This window comes from Pseudophryne corroboree, chromosome 1 (assembly GCF_028390025.1).
Source record: "Pseudophryne corroboree isolate aPseCor3 chromosome 1, aPseCor3.hap2, whole genome shotgun sequence".
Taxonomy (NCBI): Eukaryota; Metazoa; Chordata; class Amphibia; order Anura; family Myobatrachidae; genus Pseudophryne; species Pseudophryne corroboree.
The window spans coordinates 254,917,462-254,933,300 of NC_086444.1; the positions used below are offsets into that span (position 1 = coordinate 254,917,462).

General features: G+C 48.4%; 1 protein-coding gene across 2 annotated transcripts in view; it reads left to right on the plus strand.

Annotated features, from left to right (window-relative positions):
* Positions 1–15,839, plus strand: part of SNX2 (sorting nexin 2) — a 129,223-nt gene that overhangs the window by 61,614 nt on the left and 51,770 nt on the right. The window lies entirely within an intron of this gene.

Sequence of the window (15,839 nt, forward strand, 5' to 3'; positions counted from 1 at the left end):
GCTCTACCCTCTCCTGAGATGGCCGCCCTTAAGGATCCTGCTGATAGAAAGCAGGAGGGTATCCTAAAATGTATTTACACACATACTGGTGTTATACTGCGACCAGCAATCGCCTCAGCCTGGATGTGCAGTGCTGGGTTGGCGTGGTCGGATTCCCTGACTGAAAATATTGATACCCTAGATAGGGACAGTATATTTTTGCCTATAGAGCATTTAAAAGATGCATTTCTATATATGCATCACGTGATGCACAGCGGAATATTTGCCGACTGGCATCAAGTCTAAGTGCGTTGTCCATTTCTACCAGTAGAGGGTTATGGACACGACAGTGGTCAGGTGATGCGGATTTCAAACGGGTTATTTGGGGTCGGTCTTTCAGACCTGGTGGCCACGGCAACAGCTGGGAAATCCACGTTTGTACCCCAGGTCGCCTCTCAACATGAGAAGACGCCGTATTATCAGGCGCAGTCTTTTCGTGGACAAGCGGGCAAAAGGTTCCTCATTTCTGCCCCGTGACAGAGGGAGACAGCCAGTTCCCAGGAACAGAAACCCTCTCCCGCCTCTGCCAAGCCCTCAGTATGACGCTGGGGCTTTACAAGCAGAATCAGGCACGGTGGGGGGCCCGTCTCAATGAATTTCAGCGCGCAGTGGGCTCACTCGCAAGTAGACCCCTGGATCCTTCAGGTGATATCTCAGGGGTACAAATTGGAATTCGAGACGTCTCCCCCTCGCCGTTTCCTAAAGTCGGCTTTACCGATGTCTCCTTCTGACAGGGAGACCGTTTTGGAAGCCATTCACAAGCTGTATTCCCAGCAGGTGATAATCAAGGTACCCCTCCTGCAACAGGGAACGGGGTATTATTCCACACTGTTGTGGTACCGAGGCCAGACGGCTCGGTGAGACCGATTCTAAATCTAAAATCTTTGAACACTTCCATACAGAGGTTCAAATTCAAGATTGAGTCACTCAGAGCAGTGATTGCGAACCTGGAAGAAGGGGACTACATGATGTCTCGGGACATCAAGGATGCTTACCTTCATGTCCAAATTTACCCTTCTCACCAAGGGTACCTCAGGTTTATGGTACAGAACTGTCACTATCAGTTCAGACGCTGCCGTATGGATGGTCCACGGCACCCCGGGTCTTTACCAAGGTAATGGCCGAAATGATGATATTCCTTCGAAGGAAGGGAATTTTAGTTATCCCTTACTTGGACGATTCCCTGATAAGGGTAAGATCCAGGGAACAGTTGGAGGTCGGTGTAGCACTATCTCAGGTAGTGTTGCGGCAGCACGATTGGATTCTCAATATTCCAAAATCGCAGCTGGTTCCGACGACTCGTCTTCTGTTCCTAGGGATGATCCTGGACACAGTCCAGAAAAAGGTGTTTCTCCCGGAGGAGAAAGCCAGGGAGTTATCCGAGCTAGTCAGGAACCTCCTAAAACCGAGCCAAGTCTCAGTGCATCCATGCACAAGGGTTCTGGGTAAAATGGTGGCTTCCTACGAAGCAATCCCATTTGGCAGATTCCACGCAAGAACTTTCCAGTGGGACCTGCTGGACAAATGGTCCGGGTCGCATCTTCAGATGCATCAGCGGATAACCCTGTCACCAAGAACAAGGGTGTCCCTCCTGTAGTGGTTGCAGAGTGCTCATCTTCTAGAGGGCCGCAGATTCGGCATTCAGGACTGGGTCCTGGTGACCACGGATGCCAGCCTGCGAGGCTGGGGAGCAGTCACACAGGGAAGGAATTTCCAGGGCTTATGGTCAAGCCTGGAGACATCACTTCACATAAATATCCTGAAGCTAAGGGCCATTTACAATGCTCTAAGCTTAGCAAGACCTCTGCTTCAAGGTCAGCCGGTGTTGATCCAGTCGGACAACATCACGGCAGTCACCCACGTAAACAGACAGGGTGGCACAAGAAGCAGGAGGGCAATGGCAGAAGCTGCAAGGATTCTTCGCTGGGCGCAAAATCATGTGATAGCACTGTCAGCAATTCCGGGAGTGGACAACTGGGAAGCAGACTTCCTCAGCAGACACGACCTCCACCCGGGAGAGTGGGGACTTCACCCAGAAGTCTTCCACATGATTATAAACCGTTGGGAAAAACTCGACAGGTATTGCGCCAGGTCAAGGGACCCTCAGGCAATAGCTGTAGACGCTCTAGTAACACCGTGGGTGTACCAGTCAGTGTATGTGTTCCCTCATCTGCCTCTCATACCCAAGGTACTGAGATTGATAAGATGGAGAGGAGTAAGCACTATATTCGTGGCTCCGGATTGGCCAAGAAGGACTTGGTAACCGGAACTTCAAAAGATGCTCACGGATGATCCGTGGCCTCTGCCTCTAAGAAGGGACCTTCTTCAGCAAGGACCCTGTCTGTTCCAAGACTTACCGCGACTGCGTTTGACGGCATGGCGGTTGAACGCCGGATCCTAAAGGAAAAAAAGGCATTCCGGATGAGGTCATCCCTATCCTGATCAAAGCCAGGAAGGATGTAACCGCAAAACATTATCACTGCATTTGGCGAAAATATGTTGCGTGGTGCGAGGCCAGTAAGGCCCGACGGAGGAAATTCAACTGGGTCGATTCCTACATTTCCTGCAAACAGGAGTGTCTATGGGCCTGAAATTGGGGTCCATTAAGGTTCAAATTTCGGCCCTGTCAATTTTCTTCCAAAAAGAACTAGCTTCAGTCCCTGAAGTTCAGACGTTGTAAAAGGGGTACTGCATATACAGCCTCCTTTTGTGCCTCCAGTGGCACCTTGGGATCTCAATGTAGTTTTTGGGTTCCAAAAAGTCACATTGGTTTGAACCACTTAAATCTGTGGAGTTAAAATATCTCACATAGAAAGTGGTCATGCTGTTGGCCCTGGCCTGGGCCAGGTGCGTGTCAGAATTGGCGGCTTTATCCTGTAAAAGCCCTTATCTGATTTTCCATTCGGACAGGGCGGAATTGAGGACTCGTCCTCAGTTTCTCCCTAAGGTGGTTTCAGCGTTTCACCTGAACCAACCTATTGTGGTGCCTGCGGCTACCAGGGACTTGGAGGACTCCAAGTTGCTAGACGTTGTCAGGGCCCTGAAAATATGTTTCCAGGACGGCTGGAGTCAGAAAATCTGACTCGCTGTTTCTCCTGTATGCACCCAACAAGCTGGGTGCTCCTGCTTCTAAGCAGACTATTGCTAGTTGGATTTGTAGTACAATTCAGCTTGCACATTCTGTGGCAGGCCTGCCACAGCCAAAAATCTGTAAATGCCCACTCCACAAGGAAGATGGGCTCATCTTGGGCGGCTGCCCGAGGGGTCTCGGCTTTACAACTTTGCCGAGCAGCTACTTGGTCAGGAGCAAATATGTTTGTAAAATTCTACAAAATTGATACCCTGGCTGAGGAGGACCTGGAGTTCTCTCATTTGGTGCTGCAGAGTCATCCGCACTCTCCCGCCCGTTTGGGAGCTTTGGTATAATCCCCATGGTCCTTTCGGAGTTCCCAGCATCCACTAGGACGTCAGAGAAAATAAGAATTTACTTACCGATAATTCTATTTCTCATAGTCCGTAGTGGATGCTGGGCGCCCATCCCAAGTGCGGATTGTCTGCAATACTTGTACATAGTTATTGTTACAAAAATCGGGTTATTATTGTTGTGAGCCATCTTTCAGAGGCTCCTCTGTTATCATGCTGTGAACTGGGTTCAGATCACAGGTTGTACGGTGTGATTGGTGTGGCTGGTATGAGTCTTACCCGGGATTCAAAATCCTTCCTTATTGTGTACGCTCGTCCGGGCACAGTATCCTAACTGAGGCTTGGAGGAGGGTCATAGGGGGAGGAGCCAGTGCACACCAGCTAGTCCTAAAGCTTTTACTTTTGTGCCCAGTCTCCTGCGGAGCCGCTATTCCCCATGGTCCTTTCGGAGTTCCCAGCATCCACTACGGACTATGAGAAATAGAATTATCGGTAAGTAAATTCTTATTATTAACCAAATACCCCTTTTCTTTATAAATGATTAACAAATAATCCCCTCTATTATGATTAGCATTTACCTGACCCCATGTGATGTAGATGTGACAAAGGGTTAATCACAACAAACCCACCTGCTCAGTCTAACAATTTATTAATAGCTGCATTTTATATAACAGTCTCACTATTATTTCCACATTTCTGCTACCATCAAGATTTGTTTCAAGTGCTGAGACTTTTATCCAGGGTTCCATCGGTTTCTCCCTGCCTTATCTCAACTAAGCTCTCGCAACTTTTTACCGCAATTATCATATGCCAAAATATGTAATGTTTCTAATACCAAGCTATTCTGGCACATGAAGTTGTCAAAAACAGACATAAGCTTATATGATATTTATATGTGAGAAGGAATCCACAGTACTGAAGATACAATAACAATTAAAATGGCATGCAAAGATAGTGTGTAAGAATTCCTTATCAAATAAAAAGTAATTAATAACAGAACATTGTATACTACTGGCTAAGAAAAGTGTGACCGGATGTCCACTCCACTAGGAGAACGCAGATTTTCTCCGGCTGGGTCCACAGGTTATCCACAGGATAACATTGGGATATGCCGGAGCGACAGCGGAAATGGCACCAAACAGTCACAAGCTTTCTTGCCTCCCAGGATGCATCGGGGCTTCTCCATATAATCCCGCCCACTGACTCATTCAAATCAGTTTTTTGTTTGGTGCGGCAGGCGCCTGACCATGGTCATAGGGCTGCAGTTAATAGCAGCCTGAAGCTTTCATTATTTTATTTTTATAGTCTTGCTATGTTTTTTTGAGTGACTTTTCTTAACAGCGTCTTAAACGCATGCTAGAAAGAGTCACTCCAACAACTCTTCACCGGGTCGCAACAACACTTACTTTCGCGGTACAGTGTTGTCTCGGCGGGCGTCTGGGTCGGATGATTCTAGCAGGCCAGCAGACGTTACCAGGCTGTGGCCGGAGCATGGGGAGAAGGTAAGTCATCGGTTTCCTCTTAATAGGGGGTTCCAGACACAGCTTCACTGTATTGGAGGAGACTACAAACAGTGGTTGATGCGCCGCCACTCTTAAGTGCAACAGCGCTATGCTTTAGGGATCATAGGCGCCAGGTTGAGGCCGCGATCCTTAGAGTTTAAGTCAACGGGTGGAGTTAGACGCTCTCCTGGTCGCCCCTTTCCCAAGTTCATGACCAGGAGACGCTGCGCTCCATGCTCCCACACACATCGCGGATGGCACGCGCTGGGGGGTGGCGCCCTGGGCAGCAGGTCACTGGGGTCCGGGTAGCCGGCAGAAGCACTGTCTGTGCCTCGGCACCGTTCATCGCCCCCCGCCGGCATTTTCAAATCAGGCGCGCTGAAGCCCGCCGGGAAGGGGCGGAGCTTAGCGCGCGGCTCACGGCGCCATCTTCCTCTCCTCCACGCGGCGGCAAGGAGACGCTGGGCCGGACCTCCATCGCTCCCCGCAAGTAACGGGGAGATTTCTCAAGGGGGGGGGGGGGGGGGGGGCGCAGTGTGGTGCATTACTTTATTCTAGCAGCGCTGGTATTATATATCCCCTATAGGGATATATAGGCGCTGGGGTGTGAGCTGGCATACTCCCTCTGGGTCTCTCTATGGGCTTCACTATAGGCCTGTCTCCTAGCTGAGGCATTTTGTGTGTGTGTCGCTGTGTCGATCAATTGTGTCGACATGTCGGAGGCTGAATGTGATTCACCGGAGGAGGTTGTAGGGGGTGAAGTTGTGGGTCTGGATTTGGGTCTGTCGGCGCAGCCGATACCTGATTTACTCACGTTATTAACTACAATCAATACGAATGTAGCTTCGTTATCTAAGAGGTTAGATAAGTCTGAGTCACAGACGCAGGTGTGGAAAAAGTCCATAGAGGAGGCTTTATCTCAGGTACAGACCCCATCGGGCTCGCAGAAGCAGCCGTTTACTCAGGTGGCAGATACTAATACCGACTCGGACTCTGACTCTCTGACTCTGAGGTTGATTTTTCTGAGGCGGCTTTGCATCCGCGTTTAGTAAAGAGTATTCAGTACATGATTGTGGCTATAAAGGATGTTTTACACATTTCTGATGAACCTGCGGTGCAGGAAACAAGGATTTGTTTGTTCAAAGGGAAAAAACCTGAAGTGAAATTTCCCCCCCCTCATGAAATGAATACTCTTTGTGAAAAGGCTTGGGAGTCGCCGGATAAGAGGTGGCAGATTCCCAAGAGGATTTACATGGCGTATCCTTTCCCCTCTGATGATAGGGAAAAATGGGAGTCGTCTCCAAATATTTACAAAGCTCTATCTCGTTTGTCTAAGAAGGTGGCGCTTCCGTCTCCAGACACGGCAGCTCTCAAGGATCCGGCGGATCGCAAGCTGGAGACGTCTCTGAAGTCCATTTTCGCTAATACAGGCGCATTGCTCAGACCTGCAGTGGCGTCGGTGTGGGTGAGTAGTGCGATTGCTAAATGGGCCGAGAATTTGGCCACTGACATGGATACCCTTGAAAAAGATAATGTTCTTCTGACTCTTGGTTATATCAAGGACGCTGCAGATTACCTGAAGGATGCGGCGAGGGATGTTTGTCTTGTCAATGCCATGTCAATATCGGCTAGGAGGGCGTTGTGGATCCATCAATGGAATGCTGATGCCGACTCCAACAGAGCTATGGAAGCTTTACCCATCAAAGGTAATGTCTTGTTTGGGGACGGCTTGGTGGACCTGGTCTCTACCGCGACGGCGGGTAAGTCCTCTTTTCTTCCCTATGTTCCCACACAGCACAAAAAGGCACCGCATCAGCAGATGCAGTCCTTTCGTCCTAATAAATACAGGCGTGGAAAGGGTTCGTCCTTCCTCGCTTCAAAGGGTAAAGGAAGGGGTAGGAAGTCGCCTGCCGTGTCAGGCGCCCAGGACCAAAAGTCCTCCCCTGCCTCTACCAAGTCCACCGCATGACGTTGGGGCTTCCCTGGGGGAGTCCGGACCGGTGGGGGGGGGGGCGTCTCCAAGTCTTCAGTCAGGTCTGGATTCGTTCAGGCCTCGATCCTTGGGTCCTAGAGATTGTATCTCAGGGATACAAGCTGGAGTTTCGGGAGGTGCCCCCTCACCGGTTTTTCGTTTCGCCCTTACCAGCGTCTCTTCTGGACAGGGAGCTAGTGTTGGCAGCGATACAAAAATTGTGTCATCAGAAGGTCATTGTTCCAGTTCTCCGTCACAACGGGGGGAGGGGTTCTACTCGAGCCTATTTGTGGTGCCGAAACCGGACGGTTCGGTCAGACAGATTTCTGAATCTAAAATCCCTCAATCCATACTTGAAAGTTTTCAAGTACAAGATGGAATCTCTTCGTGCTGTGATTTTCAGCCTAGAAGGGGGGGATTGTATGGCGTCAGTCGACATAAAGGATGCCTACTTACACGTCCCGATATTTCCTTCGCATCAGGCCTTCCTCTGGTTTGAGATACAGGACTCTCATTACCAATTTCAAACGTTGCCGTTTGGCCTTTCCACGGCTCCGAGAGTGTTCACCAAGGTCATGGCGGAAATGATGGTTCTCCTTCGCAAGCAGGGGGTTTCAATTATCCCGTACTTGGACGATCTCCTGATAAAGGCGAGGTCCAAGGAAAGGTTGCTAATGAGTGTGGACTTGGTGCTGTCGGTGCTTCGACAGCACGGTTGGCTGCTAAATTTACCAAAATCTCAGTTGATTCCGACCACCCGGCTGTCCTTTCTGGGCATGGTTCTCGACACGGAATTACAGAGTTTTTTTTTTCCCCACAAGAAAAGGCTCTAGAACTGCAGTTGTTGGTCAGGGAACTTCTGAAGCCGAAGACTGTGTCCATCCATCAATGTACACGCGTTCTGGGGAAGATGGTGGCGACGTACGAAGCCATTCCGTTCGGCAGGTTTCATGCCCGGGTGTTTCAGTGGGACTTGCTGAGCAAATGGTCCGGGTCTCACCTGCACATGCACCGGAAGATAAGTCTATCTCCCAGAGCCAGGATTTCCCTCCTGTGGTGGCTACAAGAGTCTCACCTTCTAGAGGGACGCCGGTTCGGTATCCTGGATTGGGTACTTCTGACGACAGATGCGAGTCTCCGGGGCTGGGGTGCAGTCACCCAAGGCAGGAACTTCCAGGAGAAATGGTCGTTCCAGGAAGCGGGTCTCCACATAAATGTTCTCGAGTTAAAAGCCATTTACAACGGCCTGCTACAGGCAAGAAGCCTTCTTCAGGGTCGACCTGTCCTGGTGCAGTCAGACAACGTCACAGCGGTGGCACATATCAACCGTCCAGGCGGTACAAGGAGCAGAGCAGCAATGGCGGAGGCCACAAGAATCCTTCGCTGGGCATAACACCTGAGCGCCCTGTCAGCAGTCTTCCTTCCGGGAGTAGACAACTGGGAAGCAGACTTCCTCAGCAGACACGATCTCCATCCGGGAGAGTGGGCTCTTCATCAAGAGGTGTTTGCAGACGTGACAAAGCGTTGGGGACTCCCTCTGATAGACATGATGGCGTCTCGTCTCAACAAGATTCTTCCGAGGTATTGTTCCAGGTCAAGGGACCCCCAAGCCAGTGCGGTGGATGCCCTGGTGTCTCCGTGGGTGTTCAAGTCTGTGTACGTGTTCCCTCCACTTCCTCTCATTCCAAAGGTACTGGGGATCATTCGGCGAGCAAGGGTTCAGGCGATTCTCGTAGTTCCAGATTGGCCAAGAAGGGCCTGGTATCCGGACCTTCAGGAATTACTAGTGGAAGATCCTTGGTCGCTTCCTCTAAGAGAGGACCTGTTGTTGCAGGGTCCATGCGTGTTTCCAGACTTACCGCGGCTGCGTTTGACGGCATGGAAGTTGAGCGCCAGATCTTAGCTCGTAAAGGTATTCCAGGAGAGGTCATACCTACTCTCCTCAGGGCTAGGAAGGAGGTTACAGCGAAGCATTATCACCGTATTTGGAATAAGTATGTTTCCTGGTGTGAGTTTAAGAAGGCTCCTGCGGAAGAATTTAACTTGGGGTGTTTTCTCCACTTTTTGCAGACTGTTGTGGAATCGTGGATGCAGGCCTGAAGTTGGGCTCCATCAAGGTGCAGATTTCGGCATTGTCTATTTTCTTTCAAAGAGAACTGGCGGCCCTCCCAGAGGTTCAGACGTTCGTGAAGGGAGTTTTGCATATCAATTCATCAATTCTCCGTTTGTGCCTCCTGTGGCCCCATGGGATCTGGACGTGGTCTTACAGTTTCTCATGTCTTCCTTGTTTGAGCCTTTGCGTAAGGTTGAGTTGAAGTTTCTCACCTGGAAGGTAGTCATGTTGTTGGCACTGGCTTCTGGGTGTCTGAGTTGGCAGCCTTATCTCATAAAAGCCCGTACTTGGTCTTTCATTCGGATAGGGCAGAATTGAGGACTCTGCAACAATTTTTACCAAAGGTGGTCTCCTCGTTTCATATTAATCAACCTATTGTGGTACCTGTGGCCAGGGATGCTGGGACAGTTCCCAGGTCTTTGGATGTAGTGAGGGCGTTGAAGATCTACGTCGCCCGTACGGCGGTTGCCAGGAAAACTGAGGCACTGTTTGTCCTGTATGCTTCCAACAAGATTGGTCATCCTGCTTCAAACAGACTATTGCACGCTGGATTTGTAGTACGATTCAGCAGGCTCATTCTTCGGCCGGATTACCGGTGCTGAAGTCGGTGAAAGCCCATTCTACCAGGAAGGTGGGCTCGTCTTGGGCGGCTGCCCGGGGCGTCTCGGCTCTACAGCTCTGCCGAGCGGCTATTTGGTCGGGTTCAAACACGTTTGCCAAGTTCTATAGGTTTGATACCCTGGCTGATGAGGACCTTGCGTTGGCTCAGTCGGTGCTGCAGAGTCGTCCGCCCGGTCTGGAGCTTTGGTATAAACCCCATGGTCCTTTTGGAGTCCCCAGCATCCTCTAGGACGAAAGAGAAAATAGGATTTTGGTACTTACCGGTAAATCCTTTTCTCCTAGTCCGTAGAGGATGCTGGGCGCCCATCCCAGTGCGGACTGTTCTTGTAGTGTCCTTTTGTCGGTTTACTTAGTTTATACACGGGTTGTGTATTTCTGGTTTTAGCTTGTTGCTGTTGTTTTTTCATACTGTTCTCTGGTTTACTGTTACTCCGGTTGTACGGTATGGTTGTGGTGTGGGCTGGTATGTTTGTAGCCCGTAGTTTACACACAAATCCTTTCCTCGAAATGTCCGTCTCTCCTGGGCACAGTTCCTATAACTGAGGTCTGGAGGAGGGGCATAGAGGAAGGAGCCAGTTCACACCCAGTCTTAAGTCTTTTCAGTGTGCCCAAGCTCCTGCGGATCCCGTCTATACCCCATGGTCCTTTTGGAGTCCCCAGCATCCTCTACGGACTAGAAGAAAAGGATTTACCGGTAAGTACCAAAATCCTATTTTCTATGCAGGGTAAATACTGGCTGCTTAATTTTTACACTGCAATTTAGATTTCAGTTTGAACACACCCCACCTAAATCTAACTCTCTGCACATATTATATCTGCCCACCTGCAGTGAACATGGTTTTGCCCATTAGCTAACAAATTTGCTGCAGCGATCAGATCTGAATTAGACCCCTGGTTTGGGCTACGGTGCACATAGTCCTTGCACCGTTAGCCAGTGTGCCGGCACCTACTCTCCCTTGCCGAGCACAACAGCTGGCATATTTCGGACAGAGCTGCAGTGAGCAGGTAAAACTATTTTAAAGTATTTTTTAAACACATGGCCCCTGGCACCGGTAATCCATTTGAAAATGGTAGCTAGCGCCGATTGGTCTGCTTGAAAATGTTGCGGAGGTACAGTGATTGAACCCTTAAATGCCACTATTTTAGCCAGGTGAGCTGGGTCTACAACAACATGAATTATGCATTCTGGGATACTTCATTATTGACTCCCAAGACATGAACAAAGTTTCTCAGCCTTACATGACATTATATGTTACCACAAGTAGACCTGTGTGCATGTAACCACTTAACTAACAGCTTTTGTTTTGTTTTTTACCAAAAGCAACATAAAAAATTGTGTAGTATTGAAGCTCCCCCAACACCCAATTGGTGATCTACTCCGGTATCAAGAAATCACCGCAGACCCCAATGTCAATAAATCAAGGAATAGTGCTCAGAGGGGAACTTCACTTCATGTATTTGCACCAAATTTTTATTTCTGATGCATGCTCTACAGAATGCCATTCACAAATAATTCTGAGCCTCAAAATCGTCAGTGATGTTGGTGATCCGAGACCGCTACATCACTGCTGGGGGTCGGGCCAGCAAGCAGGTAGTCTGTTCTGCACTTGTGCATTGGGAACTGAAGGTCAGGGCTTGGTGCCATGCAGCTGTGCCAATTAAATGGTTAACACCTTCCTAGTAAAATAATCTTAGTAAGGACATGTCATTTTACCAGTATGCCACACAGATGACATTAGTTCCATGCAGCACGTCATATATATCACTACATTTGCATGTTATACAAAAGTGTAAGCGGCAATTACATCTTCCTAATTTCCTGGACTTCAGATTTAGCCCAACTGCTAAGCTCCTGTCACCTAGCTGAGATGTCCTGCGATATCAAAGAAGAATAAGGAATTTGTTGGGTCAGTTTTCATTATAATTTTTTTTCTTTAATAAAAACTTCAGGGGGTTTCCAAAACGCAATTATTTACAACCCCTTCTATAAATTGTTGGCCTCCCCCATCCATCAACTAAGCACACACTACTGACTGACTCTTCAGCTCATATATAACCTAAGCAGAAAAAAGGAACTCAGAGGAGAGATAACTAATCCCAGAGGTTAATCCTTATATCCCTCTACACACAATGCACCATACATAGGTGGAACAGCGTTTAGTCCTCATACAAGCATTTGCAATGCCATTTACATGCAGTTAGGCCATTCGGGGGCTGTGTGAGTGCTGATGCCCCGCCTTGCAATGATGCACACCTAGATGCGTTAGCAAAATATCCCAGACCATCCTTGCTTTGGCTTTATCAGCCTCCACCAATGTCGCAATTGATATTTATAGTGGAAATATGTCCAAGTGATATTTATAGTGGGATATGTCCAAGCAGAGATTACCATTTTTTTTTTCCTGAGAAAAAGATCTTTTAATTAGTAAAGGCCAGGGATGATTTTTTTTTTTAAACAAAAATGGTTGAATGCATTTTTGTGTCAAATTACAATAACATTTGAACAGTCCCTTTCTTTTACTTATGTAAATATTTACATGATATTAAATGTTTTGTTAAGCAGTAAAAGCAGCGATTAATCTTTTTCTTTTTATGTTTAAGTTACATGTTTTGTGACAAACAATTATATTTATTGGGATAGCAAATCATGCAAGGTTGCAAAACAAAATTAAAAATACAAACGTCACCAAAAAGGTTTAATACAGTACACTAAATCACAACCTTCCATGTTGAGTTTGTGTATTGAAGAGGAAAGAGAATGTGATGTGGGAAAAGGAAAGCCAGGAAGAAGAGAAAAAAACACCTGCGACCCAAGGGACTTCCTAACTGGGAGAAATTAGCATCCCAAGATCACTGTTTTCACTTGTTTGAAAGTGAAGCGTGCACATTTTCCATAAAATATTCATGGATGTTTCAGGCATACAAGGGATGCCTCATTTCCACTTTTTAACAATCTGCCAGATGTCCCATACACCTAACCTTTTTGCACCATATAGCAGGAGACACGTGACACGATTTAGGCAACTCCGCAACTAGTAGCGATTCCCAGACTTCCGTATTTCTTTCTGAATTTAACTTCAGTGTCACACCATAGATATATCCAAAGTCACTTATTGTATTCTGGACACTTAGAATTACTATTTTTGTTGCAGTGGAGTTGGAAGAAAGTCTCAGATTAAGTACTATGCTACGTGGCGTAATGCATAGTGTGGCTTACTCTTATCGGCCCTCTATCTTTTGCCTTTCTACTAAGATTACTGTCCAAGTCACACACAGCTGCTTCATGCAATGCCTGCAATAGTGTCCTGGGTAGTTTCTCTATCGTCCTAAGTGGATGCTGGGGTTCCTGAAAGGACCATGGGGAATAGCGGCTCCGCAGGAGACAGGGCACAAAAAAGTAAAGCTTTACTAGGTCAGGTGGTGTGCACTGGCTCCTCCCCCTATGACCCTCCTCCAGACTCCAGTTAGATTTTGTGCCCGAACGAGAAGGGTGCAATCTAGGTGGCTCTCCTAAAGAGCTGCTTAGAGAAAGTTTAGTTTAGGTTTTTTTCTTTACAGTGAGTCCTGCTGGCAACAGGATCACTGCAACGTGGGACTTAGGGGGAAAGTAGTAAACTCACCTGCATGCAGAGTGGATTTGCTGCTTGGCTACTGGACACCATTAGCTCCAGAGGGATCGAACACAGGCCCAGCCGTGGAGTCCGGTCCCGGAGCCGCGCCGCCGACCCCCTTGCAGATGCTGAAGCGTGAAGAGGTCCGGAAACCGGCGGCTGAAGACTCCTCAGTCTTCATAAGGTAGCGCACAGCACTGCAGCTGTGCGCCATTTTCCTCTCAGCACACTTCACTGGGCAGTCACTGAGGGTGCAGAGCGCTGGGGGGGGGCGCTCTGAGAGGCAAATATAAACCTTATACAAGGCTAAAAATACCTCACATATAGCCCATAGGGGCTATATGGAGATATTTAACCCCTGCCTGACTGGAAAAATAGCGGGAGAAGAACCCGCCGAAAAAGGGGCGGGGCCTATCTCCTCAGCACACGGCGCCATTTTCTGTCACAGCTCCGCTGGTCAGAACGGCTCCCAGGTCTCTCCCCTGCACTGCACTACAGAAACAGGGTAAAACAGAGAGGGGGGGCACATTAATGGCTATATATATATATATTAAAGCAGCTATAAGGGAGCACTTAATATAAGGATATCCCTTGTATATATAGCGCTTTGTGGTGTGTGCTGGCAGACTCTCCCTCTGTCTCCCCAAAAGGGCTAGTGGGTCCTGTCTTCATTAGAGCATTCCCTGTGAGTTTGCGGTGTGTGTCGGTACGTGGTGTCGACATGTATGAGGACGATATTGGTGTGGAGGCGGAGCAATTGCCAAATATGCAGATGTCACCCCCCAGGGGGTCGACACCAGAATGGATGCCTTTATTTGTGGAATTACGTGATGGTTTATCTTCCCTTAAACAGTCAGTTGAGGACATGAGGCGGCCGGACAATCAATTAATGCCTGTCCAGGCGCCTCAAACACCGTCAGGGGCTGTAAAACGCCCTTTGCCTCAGTCGGTCGACACAGACCCAGACACGGGCACTGATTCCAGTGACGACGGTAGAAATTCAAACGTATTTTCCAGTAGGGCCACACGTTATATGATTTTGGCAATGAAGGAGACGTTACATTTAGCTGATACTACAGATACCGTAAAACAGGGTATTATGTATGGTGTGAAAAAACTACAAACAGTTTTTCCTGAATCAGAAGAATTAAATGAAGTGTGTGATGAAGCGTGGGTTGCTCCTGATAAAAAGTTGATAATTTCAAAAAAGTTATTGGCATTATACCCTTTCCCGCCAGAGGTTAGGGCGCGCTGGGAAACACCCCCTAAGGTGGACAAGGCGCTCACACGCTTATCCAAACAAGTGGCGTTACCCTCTCCTGAGACGGCCGCACTTAAGGATCCATCAGATAGAAAGATGGAAGTTATTCAAAAGAATATATACACACATGCAGGTGTTATACTACGACCAGCTATAGCAACTGCCTGGATGTGCAGTGCTGGAGTAGTTTGGTCAGAATCCCTGATTGAAAATATTGATACCCTAGATAGGGACAATGTTTTACTGTCGTTAGAACAAATAAAGGATGCATTTATCTATATGCGTGATGCACAGAGGGATATTTGCACACTGGCATCTCGGGTGAGTGCTATGTCCATTTCAGCCAGAAGAGCCTTATGGACACGACAGTGGACAGGCGATGCGGATTCAAAACGTCACATGGAGGTTTTGCCGTATAAAGGGGAGGAGTTATTTGGAGTTGGTCTATCAGACTTGGTGGCCACGGCTACTGCCGGGAAATCCACTTTTTTACCTCAAGTCACTCCCCAACAGAGAAAGGCACCGACCTTTCAACCACAGCCTTTTCGCTCCTACAAAAATAAGAGAGCAAAGGGCTTGTCGTACCTGCCACGAGGCAGAGGAAGAGGGAAGAGACACCAACAGGCAGCTCCTTCCCAGGAACAGAAGCCCTCCCCGGCTCCTGCAAAAACCTCAGCATGACGCTGGGGCCTCTCAAGCGGACTCGGGGACAGTGGGGGGCCGTCTCAAAAATTACAGCGCGCAGTGGGCTCACTCGCAGGTAGACCCCTGGATCCTGCAGATAATATCTCAGGGGTACAGGTTGGAATTAGAGACGGATCCTCCTCATCGTTTCCTGAAGTCTGCCTTACCAACCGTCTCTTCCGAAAGGGAGAGGGTGTTGGAAGCCATTCACAAGCTGTACGCTCAGCAGGTGATAGTCAAAGTACCCCTATTACAACAAGGAAAGGGGTATTATTCCACTCTATTTGTGGTACCGAAGCCGGATGGCTCGGTAAGGCCTATTCTAAATCTGAAGTCCTTGAACCTCTACATAAAAAAGTTCAAGTTCAAGATGGAGTCACTCAGAGCAGTGATAGCGAACCTGGAAGAAGGGGACTTTATGGTATCCTTGGACATCAAGGATGCGTATCTACACGTTCCGATTTACCCCGCACACCAGGGGTACCTCAGGTTCATTGTTCAAAACTGTCACTATCAGTTTCAGACGCTGCCGTTCGGATTGTCCACGGCGCCTCGGGTCTTTACCAAGGTAATGGCCGAGATGATGATTCTTCTTCGAAGAAAAGGCGTATTA